The sequence below is a fragment of the Sminthopsis crassicaudata genome, chromosome 2 (genome assembly GCF_048593235.1).
Source record: "Sminthopsis crassicaudata isolate SCR6 chromosome 2, ASM4859323v1, whole genome shotgun sequence".
Lineage (NCBI taxonomy): Eukaryota > Metazoa > Chordata > Mammalia > Dasyuromorphia > Dasyuridae > Sminthopsis > Sminthopsis crassicaudata.
Window position 1 is genome coordinate 381,053,725 of NC_133618.1, and position 8,806 is coordinate 381,062,530.

The 8,806-nt window shown below is 34.4% G+C and overlaps 1 pseudogene; it reads right to left on the bottom strand.

Moving 5' to 3' along the window:
• Positions 1 to 2,080: 2,080 nt before the first annotated feature.
• LOC141552859 (microspherule protein 1-like) lies at positions 2,081 to 3,357 on the bottom strand (annotated as a pseudogene).
• Between the last annotated feature and the right edge of the window lie 5,449 nt (positions 3,358 to 8,806).

Here is an 8,806-nt window from a genome sequence, read left to right on the forward strand (position 1 = left end):
GGAGACATAATTTTACTTTTGCCTTTGAATCCCCAGGCCCTAATACAGTACCTGACATATTTAAGAATATATGCTTGTTGGTTAATTTGATTGATGCCTGATTGATTACAAGCTCTGGCTGGTCCTTTATCAAGTTAAAAACTTTATTCCAGCATTGGAATATATTACAATTCCATTCTCACTAAGAAAAATGGCCAATTTAGTTAGGTCTATTTGACTATTCTTGCCACAGCAAACAATAATGTACAAAAGTGTAAGGTCATTATAATATAATGGAAAAAAATTGTTGGATTTGATGTCAGAGTTTTTGAATCCATAATTCAGACACTATCTATGCAGCCTTAGGTAATGTGCTAACTTCACAGCAACTTAGAGTCTAGGGAAAATGAGGCAATTGGATTAGATGACCTCTAGATGGTATTTTCCTGATCTAAATTTATGACACTAATGCCTTTCCCCACGTAGGTGGCACACCCACAATGAAAAAGTCAGACATTGTTTAAAGTTTGAAAAAAGTATTATACTACTTTACAGAATTGTCATGAGGCAAGTATTTTGGAATCTTTAAAACATTATTGAAATGTGATTATTATTTGAATACTTCAAAGCCTAGCTCAAATCTTAAATCCTTCATATAGCCTTCCTTGATCCTTCCTACATTATTGTCTTCCTTTCTTTAAAACTTGAGACTGCTGGTCTTAGGAGCCAGTATACTACTCATTTCTCATTGGCATTACTCTCTGTTTATTGCAACCTCTCTTCCTGTGTTAATCTCTCCATTCAAGTTTATTACCCAAATAATATCTTAATGGTAGTAGTTCACTATTATCCCCCTAGAAATTCCTTTTCCTTTTTTCCTTTCTCAAATAACCCACTACCTACCTCCTAAATCAGCTAGATGGCACAGTAAAATAGAGTGCTTTGTCTGTAGTCAGAAAGACTTGACTTAGATATTAACTAGCTGTGTGATCCTGTATAACTCACTTAACTTTATTTGTCTCAGCTTCCTCTTCTACAAAATGAGCTAGAGAAGGAAATAGCAAACCACCCTTAATAGCTTTGCCAAGAAAGGGGGGAGGGTGTCATGAGGAGCCAGTACTAAAAATGATTAAATAACAACACTTAGTTCATAATCTTCCATTTTGCATCAGTTTTTAACTATGGAACTATAAAGTACATGTTGATGTCCTTTCAAAAACCCTAAATTCCCAGTTGTTTAAAATCCATTATCTATTCCACCACTCTACCTTAGCTACATTAACAGTGATGGTCACAGCTTTGAACTTGCCATCACCTGTAAGTATTCCTTTTCAATGATGAAAAATCTAGATTCTTTTAATCAAAAATTGCATCTCTCTTTATGTCCTTCTGCTCCTAAGCATATATTTCATTCTCATTTGGGATCTGAAATTTTACTATCTCTCAGTACCTTCCCAGGTTATTCAAATCTCATTTCTCTCCCTTCTCAATCTCAACCACATAGTTAATTCATTAAATTCTATATCACTTTTGTTTTCAACCCTTCTTCCCATCCCACATAACTATTAGTGCAGATTTTGTCAAACCTTCCCTTATTATCAAAACTAGATTATCCCCAATATTTGCATTCTTTGCTCTGAATAACAATTTGCATTTTGAAATGAAGGAAACTATGTAACCAAATTGGCTGGGCCCTACACTACAAATTTGACTTAACTGAGCCTTGATGATTTTATGATGATATTTTCATTTCTCTTTTAAAGCTTTGTGTTTTACTCACAAAAGGAGGAAAGTTTGTCAGAGAAAAACAGCCTCTTGGGTAAAATCATGAACAGGATGACAGGATGCTGTGTCCTAGCCCTAATAGGGTCACTCACTCTCCCTTTAGAGAGTGTGAATCCTACTGTGTGAATCAAAATTATTTCAAAATAGACTCCTTCCTTCCTCTCTGCCTCATGGATCAATCAACCATTTTAGGACATAACCTGTAACTACAAATTCCAGGGGATAAAAGAAAGCTTTCTTTCTCAAACTAGCATGACAGAGATGGAAAAAGAGAAACTTTGATTCCCAAGAGGAGTGGTCTGGTTCCCACTTTGTCTCACTGAGCAGTTATTATGGCAGACTCAGAGTAAATGAAGCTAATGATGTCTACTTGATAAGGAAAACAAAGGACACACTCCTAATCTCCACCACTGAATTATTGCTGAACTGCCATTTGGGAGCCACAGAGGGCAGGTCAACCCTCTATATACATTGATATCTACTCTCATTGACAATATATACTTCAGCATTATTATTACTTTAACTACACCTTGTTTTGGGAAGATCTTTTATACTGGACTTTCTAGGGATTGATTTTGCCCTCAGTCTCATTGTTCTTGGTAGCTCTGCCTAGGGCAGAACATACCAGGTACCATTCCATGCTTCTGCACAGTGTGGAGTTATCAAATTCTGGAGAATTCATTCTGAACACCAATATCTGACACTTATGCAGCTTCTGGTCTAGCTACTGACTTTCCTCTTCTGGCATCTGTCAATTTCCATTATCTCATGTTCCAGCACTTCATCATCATACAGATCCTCAGCATCTAAAAATTTTAGCACTTGGTTCCCCCTTGGCAAGGACTGCACTGTCTGGTTCTCTAAGTGATCATACTGCTTCATGAGCAGCCAGTTGCTCTATAGAGTCTTGGATATGTGGGACAAGTAGAAGGCATTGGACTCTGAACAGCAAGTGTTGAAAGATCTCCAGAGAGGGATAGATGGCTAGACCCATCTTGTTCAAAAGTTGCTCCTCAGCTTTGCTGAACAAAGTCTTATTCTGTATGCCTGTAATGGCTTCTGGGTATGGTTGCATATAGTTGCCTGACAGATTAACTTGGAGATGATAGGATCATACAGCAGGGCATATCAGGTATTCTAGGACTTCCTGAAGTGTGAAGCAGCTGGTAAACTTCACACTCATATGGACAGATGTCAGATTATTGGTATGTAAAACAGCACTGATGATTGTCTGCTCCCTTTTAATGCTCCAGGTCCTTGGTCACCTGTAGTAGCTGTTCACTTTTCTTCATGTATTTAGTGTGACTGAGAGCAAGCACTAGACGGGTGGGGGAGGGGGGTGGATACCAGTGTCCTCAACACTTTGGATATCTTCTTTTCACTAGAAGAAGGCTTACTCCCTGAGTAACATCTTGGTTTCATTCCTAGGGTACTCTTGGCCCAAGAGGATGATTTCACCAAGCTACTTTCCACCAATTTATTATCAAATTTCTTCCTCTTAATAAACCTGAATAACTGATTCACTTACAAATAGTGCCCAAAGTCTTAAGAAGAGCTTCACTTCTACCTGTCCAATGATTCTTCATCTTCCATGTCTCTGGCAATCTATTTCAATTCATTGTTAGTTGAATCAATCAGTAACAATTCATTATTAGATCTTTGTGGATCTCTACCCACCTTTCAAGTTCTTTAAAACCAAGCCAAAGGGGGAGGAAGAATCTTACAAGTTCACTCTACCTTAGCTATACACAGTGATGGTCACAGCTTTGAATTTGACATCACTCATAAGTATTCCTTTATAACTATCAAAATTTAGATTATTTTAATCAAAACTCCCATTTCTCCTTATATCCTTCCTTTGATAGAGTAACTTAAGAAGAAAGTCATTTCTGAACCACCAGCTCCAACACAATGTTCTTCATAGTGACAACAGCAGCCACAGGGCCTCAAGTGATTTTCAATAGATATGTCCAATTCTGGATTTTGGGAGAAGACCTGATTCTTTTTATTCCTAATTGGTTTCCTATCTCTGTCCCAATAGATACTCTTTAAAATTTTCTCTGTGCATAATCCAATACCACCTCCTCAATGTGATGATATCACTTTGTGCTCCAACTGAGAAAATAAAGTCGAATTACAATATATTTCCTTTTCTCTCCTTTCCTAAATCTTTCAACTTCTGTATATCATTCTCTTATTGTTTCTTTCTTTATTATAGTATCTGACAAAAATTTGACATTTTTCTTTAACAAGGTCAACCCATTCATTTATATCTTTGATATTTACTAAGTCAACTAAACATTAACTCAAACCATGATTTTTAGAGTTTGATGATTTCTTAAGTTTATATGTTCACAATGAAATTGTGAGTTAGTAAGTGAATAAACATTTATAAATGCTCACTGTGCTGCTGCTATTTAATAATAATAATAATAATAATAATAAAGAAAACAAAAAAGAGAAAGAAATTAAATTTTATAGTGCTTAAATTTCAAAGGTCCACTGAGATAGTTATTCCAATAATTACATTCATTTTTTAAAAGAGGAAGCTAAAGTCATAGAAAAGTGACTTATCAGGGCACATGGAAAGTAAAACTTGGAAAATTTTGAAAAATCTCTGGTTATACATTTCCAATGCACAGAAGCTACCCTCTAGAGATACTCTAGAGGGTACAATAATTAAATGATATAAAATAAAAATGAATAAATAAATAATATAATTAAACTCAATTCAAGTTTATTTTTATGTTGCATAGTATATGCAATTTAGGATATACTTGGTATTATTAATAAAATTAGGCAATGAGATAAGAGCTAACTTCTTTAATGATAAATTATGAAGATAAAATATGTGATACAGGCCCCATATTTGAAGTGAATTCAATCTAAATACCTTCTGTGCTTAAGACACTGTGCCAGTCTCTAGGGATACAAATGGAATCCAAAAAAAAAGTTCATGCCTTCCAAAATTTAAATTCTACTAATAGTGGTAAAACCTGAAAAGAAATAAATCTAATCCTCTTTGAGTATTGACAGAACACTAACAAATGAAAGTATCAGGAAAGGCCTCACCCAGGATGGAACATGGCTTTGAAGGAAGATTAGTCATGAAGGCCAGAAGATACTAATAGGCCTATTCTTTTTCACTTCCTTGCGGAAAGCCTTCAATGACTCCTATATTATAATGATGATATGTCTGTGCCTAAACAGGATCACAAGAGAGAGACTTTTCCATCAGTCTTAGACATGACTCCATACTGTCCTGTAAGCACCTGATCATTAGAAAAAATAATTTTGGCAGCTGTGTGTAGGTTAGATTGGAAGGGAAGAGATTTTAGGCAAAGAGACCAATTAGGAGACTATTACAATAGTCCAGGTGTGAGAAAGACTGCTGAGAGTAAGGAATATGAAAGTCAATTTGAATGGAGAATTATGAAGGGGAATAATATTAAATAAGTGTGAAAATATAGGTTGGAGCCAAATTGAAGGCTTCAAATGCCAGAGAAGTAATTTTCTAAAAACATTCTAAAAGCAATAGAGAACCAAAGAAGATTCCTTAGCAGAAGACTGGTATAGTTAGATTATTGTCTTTAGGAAATTTCTCATGACTGCATAAAGCATGGATTAATTAAAGCAGAAAGAGACTAGAAGCAGGGAAACCAGTTTGAATGTTGTTGCAATATCCTGGTGAGAAGAGATGAATCCCTGAGCTATAATGATAGTCATGTGAGTAGAGGGTTATTTTGAAATTATGAAAAATTTTGAAAAAAATTATGAAAGATGTTATGAAAATAGAATTCACAAGATTTGGCAGCTGATTGGATAGAGGAAATTATGGAAGTTTCACAAATAACTCTGAAATTCAAAACTCTGACCAATCAGAAATATAATGGTGCTCTCCATAAAAAGAACAAAGTTGTAGGAAAAGAAGATTTATGGTAGAAGAGAGTGAGTTAAGTTTCAGACAAGTTGAGTTTGAGGTGTTTCCTAAAAAAAGAAAAAGATGATCATGTCTGGATGTAAATGTGGGACTGAAACTTATGTAAGAGTTTAGAAAAGAACTGTTCTTTTTCAAACCAACATATTATTGTAGTCACCTGTACAGATAGATGGATCTAAGGAATCTAAGGAAATTGACAAGAACTGTGAGGGGGATGATAGAAGAACCTTTCATTAGAGGGTTGGAAATAAAGAATAATAACATCAAAATATCATGAAAACTTAGGAAATTGAGAATATCCAGGAGAAAGGAAAATATCACTATTGTTAAAAAATGAACAAACTATAGAGTCCAAAAAGGATGAGGAATGATGATTGAAAAAAGGTCATTGGCTGTTGAAGTACTTTAGTCAAGTCATAACAAAATGACTTCCTTCCATAAAAATGAAGAAAAAAATTACGTATTTCAAAGTTTTCTTCAGTAAGAACCATGTAAATGGTGGCTAAATTATCATAAATTTCCCATGAATATTAATAATCCTGGTCAGGGAACATATGAAACTTCAGCTTTGTGTACTACATACTTTAAATAGGATATTGATAAGAAAATCCATACATGTAGTGATGATTAAGTTGATTAAAAAACTGTACCTTCTACTCTCTAGATTTTCCCTCTGATTGGCTATTGCCTCCCAGAACTCCATTTTAAAGAAAAGGACCAGCCTTGTCTTCATCTGCAGGATGAGATGACTCCCTGAGGTATACTTCACTCTTTGATTCTAATTACCCTTACCCACTTTTCAAATCTTTTTGGATATTGTCTTTCTCTATTAAAATGTAAATGCTTTGAGGATAAGGATGTATTTATGCTTGTATTTACATGAAATATCTAGCACATAGTAAGAGCAATAAATTATTATTGGTTTGATTTTGCCCTCAATAATCAATACATTTATCAGCATAGAATTCTCATGGTTTTCTTCTCCTTGGATCATAGCTCAGGTTACTAATATCTCTCATTCCCAAAATGCTTGGCTAAAGAATAAGTACTGTTAATTATACCTTTGTCCAGTTGTCCCATGAACTGGGTAACATCAAATGTCTGGGACAACTTCGGAGTCCAAAAAGAGCATGATATAACTGCATAAAACAGGAGGATAACTTATATGCTACCTCCTTTGTGTTCCAGTCAAATTGGAAAATAGTTTTGTTTTGTTTTTCCCAATTCAAGCTATCCTCAATGTCTAGAATGGAAATAACTTCATCTATCACCAATTCATCTCTGCTTTTCAGCTCTTTAAATCTGATCTCTTAACTCCTTGGCTTGCATTATATATATATAGGTCAAATCCTATCTCCCAACCAAACAGCAACAACAGATTGGCATGACCTTTATTCTTATTTATCTCCATTATTTGTCTACCTCCATTACCTAAGAAAGAGTTTTTCAAATAACAAACAGATGCTGAATAAATGTTTGTTAAATTAGATTGAATTTGCTATGTATTTGTCACATCACCACCACTGGTCACAGTTTGCTCATCTGTAAAATGGATATACTAATATTGACATGACTTATTTTGAAGTGATGTAGTGAGAAATGCTTTTTTAAATAGTAACATAAAATAATAATAATAACCAGAGAAATTATGAAGTTGGTAATTAATGTTAGACCCAGACAAAAGCCTGGCATTACATTTTTCCTTCAAAAACATTGCCTGCAATGATCTCAATTTTTTCCGCAATAATACTTCTTGTATTTCTGTCAGAGCACTTCTGCATTTTTAAAAATTTTACTCTACTTCTGTTTAGGGTCATTTTCTCTCTTGGTTATTTATCTTATTCTTTAGGAGTATGGATAGGAATTAAATAGTGATTTTTATGAATTTCCTCTACCAATATGCCCATACTTTTTTCTTTTAACTCAGCATTTAAAAGAGTTGCCTAAAAAATTGAGAGGTTAAGAAATCTGCTCATGGTCACACTAACCATTATATGTTAGAGGCAGAACTTTCTGGCTATATCAACTATACAATGCCTTCTCTCATACCTCCCCTCTTCTTTCCCCCCTTTTAATATTTATGTCTACATAATCTTGTAAGAGTATTTGATAATATTTCTGAGTTTGCTAATATGTGTTAAAAATTATCTTCTAAACTTCCACTGGCCAGACTTCTTATTTGGTGGACTTTATTGTTGTTCCTACAGTTATGGACTTCATAGTTTATTGGAATTTCAAACCAAGATTTCAGTAATAGGGAAATAATGTTCATGTTGAAAAATTAGTATCCAACTATCTTAAAGGAACTCCAAGCAAGTTGCTTATTTTACTTGAGAGAGTTTTCTTAGTAATGTAAAAGGATTGGATAACCAAATTGTGCTAAGAAACATGGAACAAAAGATGTATTTGGGAGGAAAGTGGAAAGAGAACTGGAAGACAGAGAAAAATGTTAAGATTTGTGAAGCCTTTTAACAATTTATACCCAGTTTTCATTACATGTAAATATTTAGCATAAACATTTAATAATAATTCAGATTCTTGCTGAATAGTTACAGGTTATAGTAAATAATTTGTCACTGAAGGGGGGAGCATGGTACCGGGGTACCTGTCTTCTGACATACTAATGAGGTTTGTGTCAGTTAAATGTTGACAATCTAAGAATTATGACCCAGTCTAAATGCCTGAGTCATGGCAGAGGGTTAAAAAAGAGAATATTTGAGAATAATCTGAATTAAAAAGGCAAGTTAGTTTAAATTTCTGTTTGGTACGGCCTGAGGCCTACAACTCCAATGGGAATACACTCTAGCTGGAGGGTTGATGAATGCCCTTAATGAAGTTGGACAACCTGGAATACATGCATAAAATGATTTTAAATATTGATATGATGTCATTGTGTGTCTGAAGAGATTGAAATGTTCATTCTCCAAGACCGACAGATTCCATCTAGTTTATTAAAGGAGAAAATGATTATTTACATTTAAAAATGTAATAAATGTGCAGATAGATGCCTAGGTAATAAAATAATTATTGCATTCGAGGGAAGAGAAACATTCAATCTTCTGGTGGGGGGGGGAGTGGAGTAGAGAAGATATGACTTAGATG